Consider the following 24,592-nt stretch of genomic DNA (forward strand, 5'->3'; position numbering starts at 1 on the left):
TCGGGTTTACCGACCGCTGATTTAACGACAAGTTGCATTTACTGACACTTTTTATTTGTCCGAGCAGTGTCTTCATCCATCGCATATACTGAAAAGCAGTTCTAAATTCCGTAATTAGCGCACGTTATTGAAGCACGCGTGGGTCTTGCGTTGGTCATGTCGAAGAGAAAGCGCCTAACGTACAGCGAAAAATACAAAATTCTGCTTGAACTTGACTCCCAAGCAAAGCATTGGAGAAAACGTAGGGCATTTCTCACGGAACGCTAAGTGGATTTATTAAGGATCGACGCCGTATCGAAGAATCTGTCAGAGGTGGAACAAGCATAGCAGAGAAAAGCAGCAAAGTTTCTCGTTACCCACTTGTTGACGTCGGTTTGCTGGAGTGGTTTAGAAAAATACGCGGCAGTGCCCCTGACTTATCGGTGACTGGCCACGAACTATTGGCAAAAGCTCTTGCTATCGGAACAGAATTGAAAGGCCAAGGATTCAGTGAGTACAATTCTTTTGGCGAAGACAGTCTTGATCTTAACTGGGTTGACCGCTGGAGAAAACGGCATTCAATATCATCTCGAAAAATTTGTGGAGAAAGTAATGCTGCGGATCACGAAGCAGTTTCTGATTGGCTTGGAGATGAATTGTTGGTGATCCGACAAGAGTTTCCAGACGAAGATATATTCAACGCAGATGAAACGGGCTTGTTCTGTAAGCTACTACCAGAACGAACGCTTGCCTTTAATCTTGTATAACTTTTAACGACAACCCAAATCAAACGAAACTTAAAGTTTCTCTTATTCTCCGAGGAAGCAAAGTAGCTGGGTTTTGGTTGCTGCTTTTCGACGTGAAATGATCGTAAAGAACAGCGTCACCTATTTTTGCAAGCAAAAAATGTGTTCTTCAAAACCTGAACGGAAGTGCAAGAACTTTGTAAGACAATCGAAGCTGGCCATAGAGCGCTTGCACGTGACGTCACAGTTGTACAGCCCGTATTTCCTTGTGGCACGGGCGGGTCGATGGTGCTTTCCTGCTTTGCATACGCATGCACAGCACGCGACACAGCCGACACCAGAGAGCGAGGAATTAAGTTTTACGTATTTCCGAGCGACGAACAGCGCCGTAACAAGTGGATTTCGGCGATTCGGAGGGCAGATTTTACGCCGACCGCCCACTCCGTTCTATGTAGCCAGCATTTCGCGGGAGGTATTCGCATTCTGAAGGCCGCGATTACGACTGATAACTGATTTTAGGGGCTAAGAGCAATAATCCAGCGTCTCCGTCGTATTTTCCGACGATATTTTCATTTACCTCATCGTCTTTTGCTGAAAAAGCCGCTGCGACCGATTTGGAGCGCTTTGAGAGAGCTAAAGCACGAAGGCATTCGAGGAAACGAACCTCCATTCATCAAGGGTATGAGCCTGACGTCCAGCCTGAGCCCGAGCCTGAGCCAGCCGCCAAGTCTGTCAAATGCCAGACAAATCTGTCTCTCGTGGAAGTCCTTCGCGCTTCACAGCCTTCATCAGGCATAGAAGGAGGGTTCGGCCGAGGATATCCCAGCAGGAAGGAGCTGGAGGAAAGCGACATAATCAGACGGTTTACTGGGCTGCCGTCCTTCAGGATTCTCGAGGTGGTGTTCGACCTGGTGTCCTAGTTCAACGTCAGTGCCAAATTGAGCCCTTTTGGCTGCCTCCTATGATGCTTAATGAAGCTCCACACCGGCAGTAGCAACTACCAGCTGGGCTACCGATTCGCCGTGCACGAGGCGACCATTGGTCGTCTATTCAAAAAATGGTTCAACATCTTACGAGTCCGTCTCCGTTTCCTCATAAGATGGCCGGGCAGAGAGGCGCTGCGCAAAAGCATGACCCTAAGTTTCCAGAAAGAATTTGGAAAGAAAGTCGTCTCCATCATCGACTGCTTTGAGCTATTCATCGAGACGCCAGGGAACAAGCTTCAGAGCAGCTGCACCTTCTCGCAGTACAAACACCATAACACAGCCAAATACCTTATCAGCATAGCGCCCCAAGGAGTCGTCACCTTCATTTCTAAAGGCTGGGGGTCGTGTTTCGGATAAGTTCATCGTCGAGAAGTCGGGTTATCTAAAGAACCTTCTTCCAGGGGATGTTGTTCGCGCCGATAGAGGCTTTACCGTTCACGACAGCGTGGCAGCATATGGGGCGACTCTAAACATCCCAGCATTCACTAAAGGATGCACTCAGCTTCCTCCTGAAGAAATTGAGAAAACGAGGAAGATTGCCAACGTACGCATACATGTCGAGCGAGTGATCGGCTCTATACGGCAGAGGTTTGCAATTTTGCCTGCCACGAGCGAGCTGCAGAGAGAAGTGCTGGAAAGAACGGGGCAAGGCGAACTCGTTTTAGACTGTGTTGTCTCAGTCTGCTGTAGTCTCAATAATATCTGCGACGGCATAATACCGAGCCTATAACTGTAACAATATAAATGCAGTTGCTCACCGCCTCCTCTTTTTTATCTGAGAGCTTGGCTTGCACTCACTGCAAATCCACTTTTTCGTTGGCTTGGTCGACAGGCCAACGCATTCCAGCTGAAACCACTTAATCGAACAAGACCGACCTTCACACTCAATCTTTAGTCCTCCTTTATCCTGCTTGCATGTGCAGCACTGCCCGCTATCCCCTTCCACAACGACCGTTGAATCGCTAGCAGCTACCTTTGACCTAGTAAAGAACTCCCCGAAGAGCTCTGGCAAAACGCACTTTCTGAAGAACAGCTCCGCCGGTTCCAACGACAAGAGAACGAAAAAGAAATGGCATCGTTGGAGGGCAATCCGAAGGAAAAATAGCCGCCGATTGTCGCTCAGTCGGCCATTTTGGAATTCTCGACATAATGGCAGCCAAAGTTGAGGGCGAGTAGGTCGCTTTTTGGTCGATCTTCGAGATCCAAAATGCGTCCACGAAAGATGCGAGTTGTTCATTTTCCCCGTTTCCAATGCGTTTTAGAGGCTACCCTAATTCTAGCGAGAGTCCCGATTCGGCTAATCGAGCACCGTTTCACGGAAATCGGCCTACGCCATCGCTGTTCCTCGCAAACGCTTCTGTCGTTTTCCTCTATCTTAGGGAATGCGTTTTAGTGTCTAATCGGCTTGATTGCTTTTCGTGGAAGGCCATTGAGGAGTTCAACTGGGAAAGGAACAAGCCGTGACAAAGGCGTTAAGTCGCGGAGTTAGGAGCCATGACGTGTCAATGTCATTAGTAAGGAATGCGGACCACTCGCGACAAACAGATCAATTACACTGGGACCTCCTAATCGAAGCCTAGGAACTCGGGGTCCAAAAATCCTCTTCAGACAGGCTAAAGCCAGAGAAATCGGGGTCGTTGTCGTCGCCTCCAAATAGCGCTTCAAACAATTTGTCGTCGTTTTCGCCGCCGCCGTCGCCACCGCCGCCGAAAGGATGTAGTTGAACGACAGCTGGAGGGTTCGGGTTGTTTGCCTGCTTTTCGACGGCTTCAGTATCTTCTAATATGTTTTCCACCTGGCGTCTTTGCGACCACCAGCACGCGAGCAAAAGCTTTTGAGCCGTGATTGAATTGGCAAGCAGCAAGCCTTGCCGCTGCCGTTATTATTGCAGGTCCTTTATACTTTGCTTTGTCAACGTAACCCTAAAGGGTGTTGTGGAAAGATTCGTTCTACAGGTAAAAAACTGAAAAATTATTAGTTTCAAACTTACGTCGTTCTGGGTTAGACCTTCTCGGCAGCTTTCCAGGAGCGCCACGAGTTTTCCCCTTCGGGGTGCTGGTCTTCTTCCGTTTGGGGGTAGCAAGTAGGCCCGTGCTCAAATGCGTGCCCTGGAGACGGAGTTTGAGAACTGATCTAAGAAAAAAAGTAAGTATTTTATATTCATTTTCTCTATTCGCTTGTCTTCTTATTTTTGTTATAAGGCGTTATACTGTGATAAACAGAGGCTATCACGCTCTTTCTCATTTTTTCGACGTCTCCGCCGTTAGCCTTGTAAAGGAATGAAGTTGACACTGAGAGTCAAGGACTCAGCGTCCATAGCAAGGATTCTCTTCCCGCTGATTTGTGGTTGATCTCATTTGCACGCCCAACAGTCCTCATTGGCCAGCCAGGAACTAGTTCCCCGGATTATTTCAAATTCAAACCGAACTAGTTCGTCCGTGCTGCCGCAATCATGATGGATAAGGCGCCTCGTTTTAAGAAAAACTGTTAACCTACGATTTTAAACTGGCAAGATAAAGCATCGCGACTTTCTTGCAGCTCCGGAGGACGGGGGTGGAAAACCGTGCAAAAGATTCCGCGATTGGAAAAGTCGTGTCCCGTTTTCAGGTTCTTCGCGGTTTAACTTACGATTTCCTTGTGATCGCAACGCCTCATCTGCGCAGATACGACTCGGAGCAAGACAGTCATGCCGAATAGTAAGATCAGGACATTTTCTCGTAACCGCTCGCGCATAGACTCGTCTCTTTATTTAGAAACGAATTCCGTTGTGAAAACCAAGGTCCACACCCTTCATCGTTTCAAACTACATAGTTTAAAGAGAAAACGGTCGTTCTAGTCAGGCCGTCAAAAAGGGAACTTCACAATCAGAGATGGAAAAATGGAAGAGCTCGAAGAAGTGAAAAAGGTTTGTCCGTTGAAATGGTGTTCTGTGTAAGAGTAAATGATACCTATAAAAAAATCAGACTTATACTTTGTAGTTCTCAACGTGGGAAACGATGCGGAAACGGTTTCGGATAAGACGCCAGGAAAACGCTGTCGGCGGAGGAGTCGAAGGTGACAGGAATGAAGTCGGCACTGAGGGTCAGGGACTCGGCAACGCTGTCGGCACCGGAGTCAAAGGTGAAGGAATGAAGTCCACACTGAGGGTCAAGGACTCAGCGTCCATAGCAAGGATTCTCTTCCTGCTAATTTGTGGTTGATCTCATTTGCACGCCCAACAGTCCTCATTGGCCAGCCAGGAACTAGTTCCCCGGATTATTTCAAATTCAAACCAAACTAGTTCTTCTGTGCTGCCGAAATCATGATGGATAAAGCGCCTCGTTTTAAAAAAAACTGATAACCTACGATTTAAACTGGCAAGATAAAGCATCGCGACTTTCCTGCAGCTCCGGAGGACGGGGGAGGAAAACCGTGCAAAAGATTCCGCGATTCGAAAAGTCTGGTCCCGTTCAGGTTTTTCGCTGTTTAACTTACGATTTCCTTGTGATCGCATCGCCTCATCTGCGCAGATACGACTCGTAGCAAGACAGTCATGCCGAATAGTAAGAACAGGACACGTTTTCGTAACCGCTCGCGCATAGACTCGTCTCTTTACTTAGAAACGAATTCCGTTGTGAAAACCAACGTCCACACCCTTCATCGTGCAAACTAAATAGTTTAGAGAGAAAACGGTCGTTCTAGGCAGGCCGTCAAAAAGGGAACTTCACAATCAGAGATGGAAAAATGGAAGAGCTCGAAGAAGTGAAAAGGTTTGTCTGTTGAAATGGTGTTCTGTGTAAGAGTAAATAATACCTATAAAAAATCAGACTTATACTTTGTAGTTCTCAACTTGGGAAACGATGCGGAGGCGGTTTCGGATAAGACGCCAGGAAAACGCTGTCGTCCGCGGAGTCGAAGGTGACAGGAATGAAGTCGGCACTGAGGGTCAGGGACTCGGCAACGCTGTCGGCACCGGAGTCGAAGGTGACAGGAATGAATTCGGCACTGAGGGTCAGGGACTCGGCAACGCTGTCGGCACCGGAGTCAAAGGTAAAGGAATGAAGTTGACACTGAGGGTCAAGGACTCAGCGTCCATAGCAAGGATTCTCTTCCCGGTAATTTGTGGTTGATCTCATTTGCACGCCCAACAGTCCTCATTGGCCAGCCAGGAACTAGTTTCCCGGATTATTTCAAATTCAAACCGAACTAGTTCGTCTGTGCTGCCGAAATCATGATGGATAAAGCGCCCCGTTTTAAGAAAAACTGTTTACCTACGATTTAAACTGGCAAGATAAAGCTTCGCGACTTTCTTGCAGCTCCGGAGGACGGGGGTGGAAAACCGTGCAAAAGATTCCGCGATTCGAAAAGTCGTGTCCCGTTTTCAGGTTGTTCGCGGTTTAACTTACGATTTCCTTGTGATCGCAACGCCTCATCTGCGCAGATACGGCTTGGAGCATGAGAGTCATGCCGAATAGTAAGAACAGGACACGTTTTCGTAACCGCTCGCGCAAGAATTAAACCCCTGTTTTTTAGTTGAAAACCAAATGTCCTGACCACTAGACGATGGGAGCTGGTGAAAAAAGAGACTTGAACTCTCGGTCTTAGGTCCAAGAAACCCACGCTTTACCGACTAAGCTACTTCCACTGGTCTACCACACTTTATCATGTGTTGCTTTCTTGGAATATAATAGTAACTTTTACTGTGTCTATTATGGCAGAAGGATATATTCTCCTTAAAATTGTTAATGCCACTAATGGCAGCAGAGTATAAAATTCTCGTCTATTTACATCTCTAGAAAAGATAATGTAATTAGATGAGTTACCAAAACACACCCTATTATATAAATAAAGAGAATAAGCTGCACCTAAAACCATACCTAGAGAGGCTAATACACCAACGATAATACTATATTCAAATGCGGCTAATAACGATAAAAACTCTCCCACAAAATTACAACTTAAAAGTACTGCTATATTAGCTAAAGTCGTTAACAACATTATTGTGGCAAAAATTGGCATTGTAATTGTCATACCACGATAGTATTTAATAAGTCGAGTACGCTGCCGTTCGTATAAAAGAGTTACAATTATATATAATGAAGAACTTACAAGACCGTGAGCTAACATTAAAAAATTGTTGCAACTATCCCTTGAATTGTGTGTGTAAATATCCCTAAAGTAACTAAGCCCATATGGGCAACTGAGGAATAAGCAATTAGCCTTTTAAAGTCTACTTGTCTGCAAGTTGTTTAACTTCCATAAATCACAGCAAGCAAGCTTAATGTTAATATTAAAGGGGCAAAGTATTCTGAAGCCTCAGGAAAATCTTATAAAACCATATCCTCCTATTTTTAATAAAACTCCTGCTAACATTACTGAACCAGCACATGGAGCTTCAACATGAGCTTGAGGTAGTCAAATATGAAATGTGATCTTAGGTATTTTAATAGCTAAACTTACAAAATGCCCATAAACACTCATTTTTGGGTTTCGCCATTAAGTCGAAGTCCACTCAATGTTTGATAATCTGTCGTCCCTGTATTACTATATAAGACAAATATTCCTAATAACATAAACACAGAACCGATTAAAGTGTAAAAGAAGAAATAATATGAGGCTAAGACTTTTCTTCTCTTGCCCCTCATATGCCTATGATTATAAACTTTGGTATTAGTATTCCCTCAAATAATATGTAAAATAATAATAAATCTAATGCAGTAAAAACACCCATTAATAAAATTTCTAAAAATATTAAACATAAATTTATTAATTAATTAATTATTTAATTAATTTTTGAAATTTAGGGAAGACGTAGTCGAATACAGGAAAAGCTACATTTCGACGCTCTCATTGCTCACTTCCCTGCACAAGCCCCCTCCGCTTCCCAGTGACGGCGTCCTAGATCAGTTTGCAAGCATGGGTTAGGAAAAATGGTCTAATTAAATAAGTCATTCGAACATAATTAATATTTAGCCGATTCTTTCACTGAAAAACACTTGGTGATAATTTATCATGATGAATCGATATTCCAATCAAACGACGACCAGCGTTATTTTTGGGGCGACGACGAGCAGACTCTATTGAAGCACAAGGTATTCATCTTACTAAATATTTTTTGTTAATACATTATATGTATGTACAAAGGGAAAAGGACCTAGCATCATGGTGTCGGACTTCGTTGACAATTTTAACGGTTTTCTCGGCTTCACAGACGAAGAGTATGCGGCGCTTCCTGCTCCTCAGCGTCATCTTCCTCAGCGTGCGCGAAAGACTTTGGAGCAGGGCGTCAATCGAGAGGGCTTCTGGAGACGAGAGAACATGATGGAACAACTGAGAACGGCAGTGCAAATAGCGGAACTGAAATACTCGCCTCAGTTCTTCGATCTCCTATTCGTGTTCGATAACAGCTCGAACCACACTGCGAAGGCTCCGGATGCGCTTGTCGCCTCGAGGATGAACGTTGGGCCAGCAGGCGCTCAACCGATCATGCGGGACACCGTATGGAATGGGCGTCCGTTTCGTATGGTCGACGAGAATGGCGTCCCAAAAGGATTGGCAGCAGTAAATTACTTCATATGGTAGTAAGTATATACTCTAACATTTTAATAATTACTCAGGTCTTGACGGAAGAGGTGTCGATATTCGCGGAATGCTAAAGAAAGACATGGAGGACGCCCTTTCAAGACACCCCGACTTCGCTGCGGAAAAGTCCGAAATCGAGATGCTGTTGACATCGCGGGGCCCTTTATGTCTTTTTACTCCAAAATTTCACTGCGAGTTGAAGTAAGAAGTGCAGAAATAGCACCTCTAATTTCCAAAATATCATTCAAATCGATAGTCCGATCGAACGACACTGGGGAGACGCAAAACGTTATGCTCGGACGCATTGCAATTACAGTTTCGCTGAGCTGAAAAACATCGTCGACGACGCGCTCGCTTCAATATCGGAGGATACGAATAGGACGCATTTCCGGAAAGTTCGGGATTACCAGTACGCGTATCTTTCTGGGTGTAAAGGTATGGTGGTACTCTTGTATTTTTTGCCGTTCCTCAAATATTGACGTACATGTATTAGGCGGTCGTGAGGTCGAAAAGGCAGTGAAGGTGTACAAGTCGCATCGCAGGGTCTTCGTGACCGATTAGGTAACCCCGGCTTTTCTGAAAGCCAAACCCTGGCTTTTCTAAAAGCCAAACCCCGGCTTTTCTAAAAGCCAAACCCCGGCTTTTTTAAAAGCCATTTACCTTGCAACAGAAAGTTGTCCTTTGCAAAAATAAATATTATATATAGATATGTATATATATATTATTTATAGGTTATTTTTTAGGGAGTCTCTAAGTCGCTTTATGACGTCGCCTTCTCCATACACCTTTACGACTGCTTCAGCGACGCGATCGGACCAGCAGCGGGTTTCATTGGCAAAGGGAAAGGTAATGAAAAACCTGATATAATAATGGCTGAATTTAGGACTGCCGAGCAAACTACGAAAAGACAAACCCTTTAGCCTCGACGACCCTGTCGCGCAAGAGAGGACCAAGAATTCTGGCAATCGGTGTCTCCAAGTGGCCGGCCATCACGCTTTCATTAGCCAGATTGACGAAGACAGCCACCGCATTGGAATCGTGAGTTGCCTGCCTCCCAAACGCAGGAAATGTCCTAAATTTCACGCCCTTGACAAAACGCGCAAGATGCTTTTTTCCGCCATACGTCTTACGCTAGCGCACGCTACGCGATTTTAGAGTTCATGTGAAAACGAGCTTTTTGACGAAACTAAGAGGTATAGAAAAAATCGAAACAATGAAAACATTGGAACTTTATAGGTAGTAGCGTATGCAAAAGTTGAAGAGGATTCATCGTGTCGTTTCGTCGCAAAACGCGAATAACGGAAAAAGGTACGTAATCGCTTTCTTTGAAGAAGGAAGAAGGAGACGAAAATCGGAAACAATGAAAACTCTTGTCCTACATCGATAAGCAATTCGAAGGTAAGAAGAGCGGAAAATAGCAGAGGGTGAAGGAAATTTTTGCGAAAAACGAAGCGAGCCTTTTCTCGCGCTTGATTGAACGTATTTCGCCGCGAGAAGCAAGAGGCGATTAAATAATTCGGCAGCAGGTAGAGAAAAGCCTTCCGGAGCTACAAAGTTCTCTAGAGGTACGAAAAAACCAGCCGAATTTGAACTACGAGCAAATAAAGCACGCTACCCCATGATTATCACTTATGCTGATAAGCACTGTACTCCCAAAGCAGATAATCCACCAATTAATCTATTCCCTGATGTAAACGACGAGAATGGGATTTGAACCCATGGACCTATAAGATGGTCACAGTTTAGCAAACTGTCGCTTTACCTGACTCAGCCATCTCATCTAACAAGGAGGCTCATTGAGCTCCTAAATTACAAAAGATATTAAGCATTCTTTATTACCTAGAAGTTATAATCCAAATAAGATTAAGAATGCCATCATTAAACAAAATAATTCCATTACTTCTGAAAGGGCAAACCCTAAGATAGCATATGTGAATAATTGTTGTTTTAAAGATGGATTTCGGGCGTAACCGATAACTAGACTACCAAAAACTGTTCCAAGTCCGTCTCCACTTCCTGCAGCACCTACAGTCGCAGCTCCTGCCCCAATAAATTTTGCTGATGATTCAGTCATAATTAAACAAGCATTTTTTGTTGGATGAATATTATTTTAGTTAATTCGATCATAAATTTTCTAGCCTTTAGTAGGAATTGAACCCACACTATTTTACTTACAAGGTAAATGCTCTACCAATTGAGCTATAAAGGCATGAATCCTGCAACACTTTCCAGTACCGCAGCTATGTTACGACTTACTCATCCTCGTCAAACTTCCGTGATATTAAGCAGGCTTCTATAAAATATTGACCTAAAACATTGTAGTTTATGCCCTAAATTTATAGGCCCTTTTAACACTTTGGGAGCATCCAACTGGGATGAGGTGACGGGCGATTTGTACGAACACTAGAGCCACATTCACCGGAACGCTCTACTTTCCGATTACTATTAAATCCAACTTCAGAGGGTCATTTCAGGCCTACTTCCGTGCTTATACTTTAGGACTTCTTTGTTGTTTCCTTTGTATATAACAGTGTAGCGCATATATAGCCCAAAACATTAGGATCATAAGGACCTGACGTCGACCTCATTTTAGATTGCCCAGCCCCACATAAAATAATTCATACGAGGTCTGTAATAACTAATAAGGGTTGCGTTCGTTCTATTGATTTCACAACACGAAGTGACGACGGCCATGCAATACCTGTAAATAATAGTCATTTAGACACCAGACTAATTAGTCCGTAATTTTAATTATGCAAGTTTTGGTAAGGTTACTCGCGTAATGTCGAATTAAACTACACGCTCCTCTAATTAAAATAGTGAACCGCCAAATTTTTTGAATTTTAATCTTGCGATCGTACTCTTCAGGCGGAGTGATCTCGAGTTTTCTATGACATAAGCTACATCTCACACTCATAGTTTACAGTGTAGACTACCAGGATATCTAATCCTGTTTGCTCCCTACACTTTCGTGTTTCAGCGTTAGTTTTTTTAGTAAATCGCCTTCGCCTCTGGTATTCCATTTTATATAAAAGCATTCTACCGCTACATAAAAGTTCTATTTACCTGAATTAACTCAATTAGCGCCTACACACCCTTTACGCCTGTTTCCCGACAAAGACTTAGACCTTACGTATAACCGCGTCTGCTGGCACGTATATTTGACGGTCTATATATGCGACATCTCTGTGTCATACTTTCGTATATTGCACAATATTCTCTACTGCTGCCTCTTTTTGAGTCTCCCCCTTGTTTCAGTGAGAGTGTGGCCTTTCAGCTACGCATCTTCGGCAAGGCTGGCTTTTGTCCCGCCTTCTACCTAATACGATTCTGGCCCATCAATTGACAATTAATTTAATCCTGTTTTACAGGTCCAATTGGTTGGTTCCAGAACATTACTCACCTGTGCGCCGTGGGTCTTAACCACTCGACTAGCATGTATTATAAGTGCCGCTCGCCTTCTATCTGGCCCAAAATCAAAGCCTTTTGGTAATATTGGAATTGAACCAATACAATTAACCCCGTTACCATAAAATTCACTATTGCCCAGGATTGGACTCGAACCAACAATCTAAACATTTTCAGCGTTACGCTCAACCAATTAAGCTGCCTGTGCTATATTTTATTTCTCTATCACTTAACTAATTATTTCTACCTTATTAACGAGGGTTAGTGGTCGTCCATTGATGGGGGTACCTTTATTTAACTCCCCCATCAATATATGCAAACATAAAGAAACAATCAAACTACATCCACAAAATGTCAATATCAGGCTGAGGCCTCAAATCCAAAGTGATGGTGTCGGGTTAATTGGTATGCTATCAATCTTACTAAACATACCATTAAAAATGTTGTTCCGATTATTACATGGAGACCATGAAAGCCTGTGGCTACGAAGAAAGTTGAACCATATACTGAGTCTGATATAGCAAAAGGAGCCTCATAATACTCCATTGCTTGTAAACTTGTAAATAATATACCTAATAATACAGTTAATGTTAACCCTATTATTGCTTCTTTTCTTTTACCACTAATAATACCATGATGAGCTCAAGTTACAGTGCCCCTGAACTTAATAAAACAGCTGTATTTAATAAAGGAACAGAAAATGGGTTCAATACGTCAACTCCCTTAGGTGGTCAAACTGCTCCTATTTCTATAGCAGGTGCTAAGCTACTATGAAAGAAGGCTGAAAAAAAAACGAAAAGAAAAAACAAACTTCTGAAATTATGAATAAGATCATTCCATACTTTAATCCTTGTTTTACTATTAATGTGTGGTGTCCTTGAAAAGTAAACTCTCTAATTACATCTCGCCATCATACGATCATTGTAAATCCTAATGTAGTTAACCCTAAAAGTACTACTCAAGCTTGATTATAATGAAAATACATTACAGCCCCAATAGTAGTAAATAAAGCTCCACAACCACCTATATAGGGCCATGGGCTTGGATCTACTAAGTGATAAGGATGATATTGATGTGACATTTATCGACTGTGAGATTTGAACTCACTTAACCAAAGAAATAAAAAATTTTAGTCGATTTTATTAAAACATCCAGCAGGAATTGAACCTACAACCATTTACTTAGAAGGTAAATGCTCTACCAATTGAGCTATGGGTGTTTGGGGCGCCGATTTAATCCGTCGCCTATATGGTGTGTAATAAATTAATGTAATGCTACTGTATCCCCTAAATAAATTGTCGTTAACAAAGAAAACACATAGGCCTGTATTACAGCTACAGCCATCTCTAAAAGTGTAATAAATATCATTATCAGCATAGGAAATACACTTAAAAGAGCAAGTCCATTAGTTAACATATCAAAAGTAAAGCCCGATAATATTGCAAATAAAAGGTGTCCTGCTGATAAATTTGCTGCTAGTCGAACCCCTAATGAAATAGCTCGAGATAAATAACTAATTGTCTCAATTAGCACTAAAAAGGAGCTAAAACTAATGGCGCACCTCCTGGCACAAATAAACTCATAAAGTTTGCTCTAAACTTAAATAACCCAATTATTGTAATTCCTATTAGTGTTGACAATGATAAACCAAAAGTTACTGTTATGTGTACTGTTGGTAAAGACAAGGGAATAACCCAAAAACATTCAATAATACAATAAAAATAAAGAGACATAGTACAAATGGGAAATATTTAGCCCCCTCTTTGCCTAAGTTATCTCTTACCATTGTACGGATAGCTGAGTGCATCAATTCCATAATTAATTGTCATCTTGTTGGTATTATTTTTTCCCCCTTAAACAATAATAAACACAGTAATTACAAATAACATTATTAATGATGAATTAGTAAAACTTACTGCTTAGTCCCCTAAAAATGGGGCTCGTATTGTTATTAAACTAACAATATTAAACTGATCAAAATATGCTGCTGTCATTTTATAGTTGTAACAACTTTTTGATAAGTTGTGGGTCTGTCGTTTTTCTTAAAACCTTAGAACTAAGGGGTGTTGATCTTATCTTCAAAATCTTTTCAATTTGAGGTAATATTTTTGTTACTAGTAAAGAAAATAAGATGAATAAAGCTATTAATGTTCAAGTATACTGCGTTAAAAAGGTTACTGTATCTAATTGTGGCATTTATAGGTGTTGAAAGGATCGAACTTCCGACAATTTTGGTGTAAACACAACACTCTACCGCTGAGTTAAACACCTAATTTCTCCACATAATCAATATATTTCATACCTTGTAAATAATTGTTATTAGCCTTTAGTAGGAATTGAACCCACACTATTTTACTTACAAGGTAAATGCTCTACCAATTAAGCTATAAAGGCTTGATATCAGCGTACTTTTTTAGTACGCCGCAATTATTCGTTTATTTATATACCACCAAAAGGAGGTAAACCATTAAACCCAATAAGAATGCTAGACACTAATACAACAAGGCCTAAACTGAGGGGTAAATATGATTTTCAAAGTAGAGCCATTAATTGATCATATCGAATTCTAGGGAAAGATGCCCTAACTCAGATGAATAAGAATATTACTAAGGCTGTTTTAATTGCAAATCATACTACACTTCCTTTAAAAATTGACTCCATCATTGGAGCTTTCCATCCCCCTAAAATAAAATAGTAGTAAAAGCACTCATTAAAATTATATGACCATATTCAGCTAAAAAATAAGGCAAAAGACATTGAAGAATATTCTACATTATAACCCGAAACTAGTTCTGACTCTCCTTCTGTTAAATCAAATGGAGCTCTGTTTGTTTCAGCTAAAGCGGAAACAATAAACATAATAGCAGCGGGAAAAAGAGGAAATATGAATCATATTTTACTTTGAGCTGTTACGATGTCTGTAATGTTTAATAAACATGCGCATAATACAACAGAAATTATTATTAACCCAATTGATACCTCATAACTTACCATTTGTGCTGCTGCCCTAATTGCACCTAAAAAGGCATATTTAGAGTTACTTGCCCATCCTGACATTAATATTGAATAAACACTTATTGACGAAACTGCAAATAAGTATAATATTTCTATATTTAAATCACTTAAAACTACATTTTGTGTAAAAGGTATAACAGCTCAAGCTATAAAAGCTAAAACTAATGATAAAATTGGAGCCATTATATATATGAAAATAATTTTACACCATCTGCTATAGGTTGCAATAAACCATATACTCCAACAACATGCATTAGGTCCTTTTCTACACTGCATATACCCTAAAACTTTCCGTTCTGCTAAGGTTAAATAAGCGATTGAGATTAATAATGGGATTATTGCTAATATTTTAATTATTGTCGCGAGCATCTCCTTTTTCTTTCTACATTGGTATGGATGGATTTGAACCATCAACCTTTAAGTTAAAAGCCTACTACTCTACCAATTGAGTTACGCACCAAAATGCGTTAATAGGATTTGAACCTATATAAGAAGTTTTGCAAACAACTGCAATACCAATTATGCTATAACGCAACAATAAGTTTATTTTTTACACGAGGTTACCGGGACTCGAACCCGGATTAATTACTCGACAAGCAAGCGTTTTTCTTTAAACTATAACCCCCTCTTATTTAAACATACATTTATTTTATCTTAAAGGAAAGAATGGGATTTGAATCCATGAGCCCACAAAAGGGCTGTTGTTTTCAAGACAACCGCATTAACCACTCTGCCATCTTTCCTCCCAATTCGGGCTTAATTTCGCCCGATGCAAACAAAAGGTAACTCATTATATGTATGATGAGCTGGTGGAGATGTTTGTGCTCATTCTAAAGATGGGTAATAACCATTATCTTCTATTCAACCCATAAATTTTACGCCGTGGCTATTCGTCCTGAAGCAGGACGAATACGTCAGATGCTATTCGTCCTGATGTTAGCGCACTTTAGTGGTCGGAAGGTATGCTCCCAGAGTATGCACCCAGCAATACCATCACTATTTTACGTAACGCAATGAATGTTTCAGGCTGTATTAATTTTGATTAATGCCTTGTTCATACACATTTAGATAACGTAATATCTTACGAACTAACAAGTCTCTTTCATAATCTATCTGGTCCTGAGCAAGGTTTGAAAACTGCGTAAAGTTTTAGCGCTTGGCTGCACTTGTGCAAGATCGGCAGTACCACCTGTGTCCTTTGAAATTTCGGAGTCCAACGCACTGTAAATGGAACCATTGCAAGCAAGAATCGCATGCGATTGTATCTGCGTCTGCTTCCACGTGGCATCTCCCGCAAAACCAGGTTGCTTTCTTCCGTAGTGCACGTATTACGTTGAGAACGACCATCCAAGCATCATCTGTAAAGCGACACTGCACAGCCTGGAGACAGACGTTTTCGTCTAAGCAGCTTGCCGGAACGTTTTCGGGCTTGGCTTCCACTTCCTTCTCTTCTATTAATTTTCCTGTCATAGCTTTCTCTGCCACATTGTCATCAACAAACCAGCCCAACATAACTACAAGAGAAAGTGACGCAACAGACAATAGCTATGGATTGGGGCAGCTTTTTACTTCGGTGCCTTTCACTTTCTTCTTTTCTCAAAAAAGGAAGAGGTTTTCCAGAGGACGTTTTTGCTCTCTTACTCGGGAGCCCGATAACTGTTTTGTCGTGACCTTTGGGACGGCCACGACGCCGAATTTTTGGAGGTAGTGTTAGTTTTCTCACTGAGTCTTTTCAAAAAAATATGTTAACTATGAAAATTAGTTTCATTCATGCCGTACCTGGTTCCAAACCTGGTTCTTCGTCCTGTTGCTCATCCTGTTGCTTGCCTTCAGCCATTGCGCCGCTGCCGCAGCTCTCCGTGTCTTCGGAGTTTTGCAGACGACTGTCGGATTCTTTTACAAGTATTGCCTCTTCACCGCAAGCCCATGTGTGGACAAGCGAGCTGACTAGCTCAAATCTTCTTTTGAACGTTTCCATTCCAACTTCAGCAGCGAGCTGAGGAATTCTTTTAGTGAGACGCTCCATTTTTGAAAATTTTTGGTGTTCATTTAGAACAGCAACCCTTCTGAAGTCGTCGCCGTCATGGTCGATCGTTGGATGGTCGATTGCCGTTATCTGCGTACTCAAGTGGCATGAAGTTTTGAAAGTGCTCTGTTTTTACTAACCTCGACGTCAGCATCTTCGTAATCCGTCCTTAGCCGAGAACTCCAATATTCTTTTAAATAGCGCACGGTCCAGCGATCGGAAATGCCAACTTCATTGAAGAGATCTTCCCCCTTAGCTGTTCGGACTGCAAAAACGTGACGACATGGAAGATGCATACAAATACTGAAGCTGCAGTCGCACGTGCCAGCTTGGGCGTTAACAGCATATAGCTTATCTCCATGTCTGTTTCTTGCTCTCCAGTGCGATTCATTTTCGGATTCCGAAAGAGTTGCCTCAATGTGACTGACTGAACGCAATTGATGAACAACTTTGTCTAATGCGTATAGAGTTAGAAAGGCAGCAAATTGTTTCTCAACGGCGTTTTCACACGTAACGCGTCGTTTTGCAATAGTCATCAGCGTTCCGTGGTCTCTCTCGTTTCTTGTGGAGGACAGGTAGGCAAGAAAGTTGTCAAAAAATGAAGCGATATCTGCGTTAACGGTACAGACAGATTTGATCTTGGCGTTGATGCTTTCTAAGCGATTGTTTGTCCTCTCTCCGAAAGTAAAAGCGCCGTCGTTTAGTCTGTCAATCCATTCTTCCCGAATGTCCGCCCAGTGAGTATCAAAGTACGCTTTAACAGAGGGCATACCGCAAGCGTCCAAAAGGTGATATAAACGATCGTACGTTTCTTCATCTTTGGCATAGCAAAACTTCTGCATCAACTCCAAGGCGAAGTCTCTCTCCCCGGATTTTATTTTCATTTTTTTCACACGTAATTTCTCTGCTAAACGATCGTAATGTGTGAAACAAACAAAGACGAAGTGAAGCTTGAGGAAAGCATTTCCTGAAAGGACTCAATAATAAGTAGTTAGAATAAACGATATGTACTTGACACACCTTAAGACATCTCGAGATGTCATGTCCTTGTCTGTCATAATAACTGCTGTAGCCTCCCACCTTGGATTTGCTTTCTTGAAGCAGTTAACCATTGCTTCTAATGCTGCTTTTGTTTCATCTTCCGTGATCCATACTGAGACAACCTCGCTCTGCCCGTCCCCATCAGTTGACAGAAACAAATACACAGGCATCCGGCGATTATTAAGCTTATACGTTGCATCAAGAAAAAGAACCTCAGGAAAAGCCGAAAAGCATGACCTCATAGTCCCATCTTGAAAAAAAAGACCAGTAAATTCATTTTCAGACTTGGTAAATACTTCAACAACAGACCCTACACAAAAGAATGGCATCCCTACAAATACTCTGTCAAACGCATACCTTCAATGTCCCTCAGACGGCTAATAGCGGACTCCAAGTCCACACGGGGTCGGGATTCTCTTACGTTGCTTAGGTCCTTTAAAGTAAATACTTTTCCAGTAGCTTTTGATAGATGCTGCTGCACAAGCTTTTTGTTTGCTTTTAGTGAAAGCAGCTCTTGCGCTTCTTTCCTTTCACATGCAGACAGCTTTCTCTGGGAAGGAAGATGCCTAAACAACTCCTAAAATAGATTGAAATTAGATAGTTTAACGTCATTAATGATTTACAACCTTGTCCATATCGTGATTGTGATCTTCGCAAATGTTTGAAACAATCAGTTGCTGTCCATCAGGAGACAATGAAAACTTTATGAACGCTCCGCAGTCACGCTTAAAAGTACTGCAAAGATGCAATAACTAATGAAACAATTCCCGGATGACGCCCTGCGTACGTTTGTCGGCGCCTTATTCCTTTTCCTTCCCATCGATACGGCTTTCCTCCGAAGGAACATGTGTACTTTAAATAGTAGTATTTGAGCCGTTCGTTAGCCTTCTCCATCTTTTTCGGAACACGAATTTTCGCCGATTTCAAAAGATAACTGTCCCGACGCGTCATTTGGACCGATCGGCACTCTTCGTACTTCTTCATCGTTGCATTCAACTCATCGAACGAATCAAAAGCATCGCCTACGACAAAAGAGACTGATCCCGCTTCCCTGTCACATTCCGCGTTGCTGTGGGACATCATGGCAGCTAAGTTCGAAGAGCTGTCGACTACGCATGCTCTCTAGAACATGACCTAAAGTGCGCTACCATCAGGACGAATAGCATCTGACGTAATCGTCCTGCTTCAGGACGAATAGCCACGGCGTAAATTTTATTTCTTTAGCATAAGCGTCATAAACAATATATATGAATCATATTACGCCAATTATTGAGATAGTTGAACCTAAAGAACTAATAAGGTTTCACCCTGCAAAACTATCAGCAAAATCTGACTATCGTCTAGGTAGACCAGCTAAGCCTAAAAAGTGTTGTGGGAAGAAAGTTAAATTTACTCCGATAAACATTAGTCAGAAACGTATTTTCTCGTACACTTCATTATAACAATATCCGCTTATTTTACCAAATCAGTAGTAGAATCCCCCGAATATCGCAAAAACTGCCCCCATTGATAATACATAGTGGAAGTGAGCTACTACATAATAAGTGTCGTGTAAAACTATATCTAAGGAACTATTAGCTAATACTATTCCTGTTAGACCACCTAAGGTAAATAAAAATATAAATCCTACCGCCCAAAGCATTGGTGTATCTAATCTTAAAGAACCACCGTAAATAGTTGCTAATCAACTAAATATTTTAATTCCTGTTGGAACTGCTATTATCATTGTTGCAGCAGTGAAGTAAGCTCTTGTATCAACATCCATTCCCACTGTAAACATGTGGTGAGCTCAAACTATAAACCCTAAAATTGCAATTGATAACATAGCATACACCATTCCTAGGTAACCAAATATTTGTTTTTTAGATACCATACCAAATCCTGGTATAATTAAAATATAAACCTCTGGATGACCAAAAAATCAGAATAAGTGTTGATATAATATAGGATCACCACCCCCAGCGGGGTCAAAAAAGGTTGTATTAAATTTCGGTCAGTCAATAACATAGTTATAGCACCTGCTAAAACTGGTAATGATAATAATAGTAAAAATACAGTTATTAAAATTTATCAAACAAATAGTGGAAGTCGATTCATTGTTATTCCTGGAGCTCGCATATTAAATATAGTTGTAATAAAATTTATTGCTCCAAGTATTGATGAAACCCCTGCTAAATGAAGACTTAATATCGCCATATCTACTGATCCTCCTGAGTGTGATTGTATTCCAGCCAATGGTGGATATACTGTTCATCCAGTACCTGCTCCTTGTTCTACAAAAGCTGAACCTAATAATAAAATTAGAGCTGGTGGTAATAATCAGAAACTTATGTTATTTAATCGAGGAAAAGCCATATCTGGAGTCCCTATATATAGGGGTAATAATCAATTACCAAACCCTCCTATCATAACGGGCATAACTAAGAAGAAAATCAGTACAAATGCATGAGCAGTAACTATTACATTATATAGTTGATCATCCCCTAGCATTGTTCCAGGTGCTGATAATTCTAATCTTATCAACATACTAAACGCGGTACCAATCATACCGGCAAAGGCACCAAATAATAAATATAGTGTACCTATATCTTTATTGTTAGTTGAAAAGAGTCAACGAGCTAAATATGGACTCATGTTATCTCTCTGCACAATAAGTCGTTGGCTCAAATTTCGTACAAATCTGGCGGCTTACACATACCGCGTGATACGCACACAATGGCGGCCGATAGTGTATGTACATGCTGTAAGATAAAAATGTCAGTGGATGCACTATGGGGTTTATCCTTGGAGTTTAAAGATGTACCTGAACCGTGACAATTAGGCTTTCAAGATGCGGCCAGCCCTGTTATGGAGGAGGTTATATATTTTCATGATCAAATAATGTTTATATTAATGATAATCATCACGACAGTATTGTGATTGCTTATGCGTGCTTTGACTGGTAAAGATTGACAGATATTTAACAGATGGTACTTTAATAGAAATTATTTGAACTTTTATGCCCGCAGCAATCTTAATATTGATAGCGTTTCCTTCTTTAAAATTATTATATTTAATGGACGAAGTAGTAGACCCAGCCTTAACTATTAAAGCAATAGGGCATCAATGGTACTGATCTTACGAATACTCAGACTATCCAACAGACACTTTAGAGTTTGACTCATATATGGTTCCTACATCAGATTTAGAAAGTGGGGATTTAAGATTATTAGAGGTGGATAATAGACTAGTCGTGCCAATACAAACACATGTAAGAGTGCTAGTGACTGGGGCGGACGTAATACATTCATTTGCAGTACCGTCTTTAGGTGTTAAAATAGACGCGGTACCAGGGCGTTTAAATCAAACAAGTTTTTTTGTAAAAAGGCCGGGAATATTTTACGGTCAATGTTCAGAAATATGTGGGGCAAATCATTCTTTTATGCCTATAGTTGTAGAAGCAGTTTCTTTAGATAAGTATATACATTGAGTAGAGTCTCAAGCTAATGAGCTTACAGACTAGTTATACGTTGGGCCCCCCTAATGGGGCTTGTGCAAGAAATTAGGTGTTTAACTCAGTGGTAGAGTGTTGTGTTTACACCACAATGGTCGGAAGTTCGATCCTTTCAACACCTATAAAAGTTAGGAGTAACGAATGGATGACTAGGTTGTTCCAAATGGACGTAAAAAAACGAAATGTCGACTATAAGAAATTGTGAATGTCGAATATCCACACGGGAAACCAATAAAAAGTAACCCTGGGAACTGAAACATCTTAGTACCAGGAGGAAAAGAAATCAAGCGAGATTCCGTAAGTAGCGGCGAGCGAAAGCGGATTTTTAGATAGATCAAAATCCAAAGAGGGTATGAGTCCCGTAGATCTATCCTAAAGTCTTTATAGTAGAACTATTTGAAGATAGGTGAATCACACATCTAAGACTAAATATTGGAACAATCCGATAGTGAACAAGTACTGTGAAGGAAAGTTGAAAGAGAGTAAATATCCTAAAGCCCTAGAGGTAAATGGATATTAAGTGAAACAGAGCCTGAAATTCGTTAACTTACAAGCAGTGTGTAAACACGTACCTTTTGTATAATGGGTTCGCGAGAATAAGATTTGGCAAACTTGAGTTGATAAACGAAGGTGTAGCGAAAGCAAGTTTTAATAGAGCGAAACATTTCAGTCAAATTTAACCCGAAACCAAGTGATCTAGTCATGGACAGTTTGAAGCTAATTTAACAGTTAGTGAAGGAACGAACTGGTGATTGTAGCAAATCTCGGATGATCTGTGACTAGCAGTGAAATTCTAATCGAACTTGGAAATAGCTGGTTTTCTGCGAAATCTATATAAGTAGAGCATCATACATTATTCTTACATTGTAAAGCACTAGATAGTGTCGGAGGCACTAAGCCGGCCACATCAACTAAACTCTGAATGTGGAAGATTTTAAGTATGGTAGACAGACAATAGGCGACCAGGTCTATTGTCGAGAGGGGAACAACCCAGATCAGAAGTTAAGGTCACGAAAAACTCTAAGTGTAAAAGGGAATCTATCAATTAAGACAATGAGGAAGTAGGCTTGGAGCCAGCCATCTTTGTAAGATTACGTAACAATTCACTCAATGAATTTATAGATCCCAAAAATTAAGGTGGCTTAAGTTTTAACCGAAACTCTGAATAATGTATATGGTAGCAGAACGTACTGTATAAAACTAGCGAAAGCGTGTATCAGTAGTGATAATGCGAACATGAGTAAAAAACAGTGTGAGAAACACTGATCACCGCCTAAGGGTTCCAATTAAAGGGTAATCCTAATTGGGTTAGACAGCCCCTAAGAGACACTGCCAAAGCAAATTCTTAATGGGTTATCCAATAATCTACGCTCTAATGGGCCAAGAAATAATTATTGGATGAGGACTGTACTATAAACTGACTCAAGTGGGCGTAAAGTGATGGTAAAATTTATCTTAAGGAACTCGGCAAAATAACCCCGTAAGTTCGCAAGAAGGGATACCAACTTAATCCCGTAATCAATCGTGGATTAAATGGTTGCAGAAAAGAGGGAGTGCCGACTGTTTACCAAAAACACAGCTTCCAGCAAATATTAGAAATAGTAGTATTGGAGGTGAGGCCTGCCCAATGATTGTATCCAAAACCAAGTGGTTATTAAGCTATTTGGATAAGGAAAATTAAATGGCCGCGGTAAAACTGACCGTGATAATGTAGCGCAATCAATAGCCAATTAATTGTTGGCAAGTATGAATGGCGTAACGAGTGCTCCACTGTCTCAAGATAAAAACCAATGAAATTGAATTCGTAGTGAAGATGCTACGTACAAATTGTTAGACGCGAAGACCTCATTGAGCTTTACTGGAAACTTATACTGTTCACATCAAAATAATTGTATTATTGGTGGGAAGAGTGTATAAACATTCTAAAACAACTCTTTAATTTTTAGGGGGACTTAGACGGCAAAACCGACGAAACGTGTAAGTCAGACAGTTTGGTTGGGGCGACCGCCTTCTAAAAAGTAACGAAGGCGTAAAAAGGGTAAAGATATAGTAGTATAAAGCCTGACTGTAAAGATGACAATCTGAGCAGAGCCTATAGGGCGGTTATAATGACCCGTTAATATAGAGTGAAATAGTTAACGATCAAATGATAAAAGTTATCATGGGGATAACAGCGTAATATCGTTCAAGAGTTCATATCGACGACGATGTTTGCGACCTCGATGTTGAATTGCGGTATCCTTTACTTAGAAACGAATTCCGTTGTGAAAACCAAGGTCCACACCCTTCATCGTGCAAACTACATAGTTTAGAGAGAACGGTCGTTCTAGGCGGCCGTCAAAAAGGGAACTTCACAATCAGAGATGGAAAAATGGAAGAGCTCGAAGAAGTGAAAAAGGTTTGTCTGTTGAAATGGTGTTCTGTGTAAGAGTAAATGATACCTATAAAAAATCAGACTTATACTTTGTAGTTCTCAACGTGGGAAACGATGCGGAGACGGTTTCGGATAAGACGCCAGGAAAACGCTGTCGGCGGCGGAGTCGAAGGTGACAGGAATGAAGTCGGCACTGAGGGTCAGGGACTCGGCAACGCTGTCGGCACCGGAGTCAAAGGTGAACGAATGAAGTCGACACTGAGGGTCAAGGACTCAGCGTCCATAGCAAGGATTCTCTTCCCGCTGATTTGTGGTTGATCTCATTTGCACGCCCAACAGTCCTCATTGGCCAGGCCAGGAACTAGTTCCCCGGATTATTTCAAATTCAAACCGAACTAGTTCGTCTGTGCTGCCGCAATCGTGATGGATAAAGCGCCTCGTTTTAAGAAAAACAGTTAACCTACGATTTTAAACTGGCAAGATAAAGCATCGCGACTTTCTTGCAGCTCCGGAGGACGGGGGTGGAAAACCGTGCAAAAGATTCCGCGATTCGAAAATTCGGGTCCCGTATTCAGGTTCTTCGCGGTTTAACTTACGATTTCCTTGTGATCGCAACGCCTCATCTGCGCAGATACGACTCGGAGCAAGACAGTCATGCCGAATAGTAAGAACAGGACACGTTTTCGTAACCGCTCGCGCATAGACTCGTCTCTTTACTTAGAAACGAATTCCGTTGTGAAAACCAAGGTCCACACCCTTCATCGTGCAAACTACATAGTTTAGAGAGAAAACGGTCGTTCTAGGCGGCCGTCAAAAAGGGAACTTCACAATCAGAGATGGAAAATGGAAGAGCTCGAAGAAGTGAAAAAGGTTTGTCTGTTGAAATGGTGTTCTGTGTAAGAGTAAATGATACCTATAAAAAATCAGACTTATACTTTGTAGTTCTCAACGTGGATGAAGTAG

General features: G+C 41.2%; 6 non-coding genes and 3 pseudogenes across 6 annotated transcripts; 2 read left to right on the top strand and 7 right to left on the bottom strand.

The window, feature by feature from the left end:
• Positions 1-1,696: 1,696 nt before the first annotated feature.
• On the top strand, positions 1,697-2,441 carry LOC136189038 (uncharacterized; annotated as a pseudogene).
• A 3,911-nt stretch (positions 2,442-6,352) lies between these two features.
• On the bottom strand, positions 6,353-7,445 carry LOC136188795 (NADH-ubiquinone oxidoreductase chain 4-like; annotated as a pseudogene).
• Positions 7,446-9,967: 2,522 nt separating this feature from the next.
• On the bottom strand, positions 9,968-10,053 carry Trnas-gcu (transfer RNA serine (anticodon GCU)). Its single transcript has one exon. It is a non-coding gene; the product is annotated as a tRNA-Ser (tRNA).
• A 355-nt stretch (positions 10,054-10,408) lies between these two features.
• On the bottom strand, positions 10,409-10,481 carry Trnat-ugu (transfer RNA threonine (anticodon UGU)). Its single transcript has one exon. It is a non-coding gene; the product is annotated as a tRNA-Thr (tRNA).
• A 2,345-nt stretch (positions 10,482-12,826) lies between these two features.
• Trnar-ucu (transfer RNA arginine (anticodon UCU)) lies at positions 12,827-12,899 on the bottom strand. The gene has a single exon. It is a non-coding gene; the product is annotated as a tRNA-Arg (tRNA).
• Positions 12,900-12,943: 44 nt separating this feature from the next.
• On the bottom strand, positions 12,944-13,674 carry LOC136189040 (ATP synthase subunit a-like; annotated as a pseudogene).
• Positions 13,675-14,001: 327 nt separating this feature from the next.
• Trnat-ugu (transfer RNA threonine (anticodon UGU)) lies at positions 14,002-14,074 on the bottom strand. Its single transcript has one exon. It is a non-coding gene; the product is annotated as a tRNA-Thr (tRNA).
• A 1,279-nt stretch (positions 14,075-15,353) lies between these two features.
• Positions 15,354-15,438, bottom strand: Trnas-uga (transfer RNA serine (anticodon UGA)). Its single transcript has one exon. It is a non-coding gene; the product is annotated as a tRNA-Ser (tRNA).
• A 5,867-nt stretch (positions 15,439-21,305) lies between these two features.
• On the top strand, positions 21,306-21,377 carry Trnav-uac (transfer RNA valine (anticodon UAC)). The gene has a single exon. It is a non-coding gene; the product is annotated as a tRNA-Val (tRNA).
• The last annotated feature ends 3,215 nt before the right edge of the window (positions 21,378-24,592 follow it).

Source organism: Oscarella lobularis, chromosome 7, assembly GCF_947507565.1.
Source record: "Oscarella lobularis chromosome 7, ooOscLobu1.1, whole genome shotgun sequence".
NCBI classification, from domain to species: Eukaryota; Metazoa; Porifera; class Homoscleromorpha; order Homosclerophorida; family Oscarellidae; genus Oscarella; species Oscarella lobularis.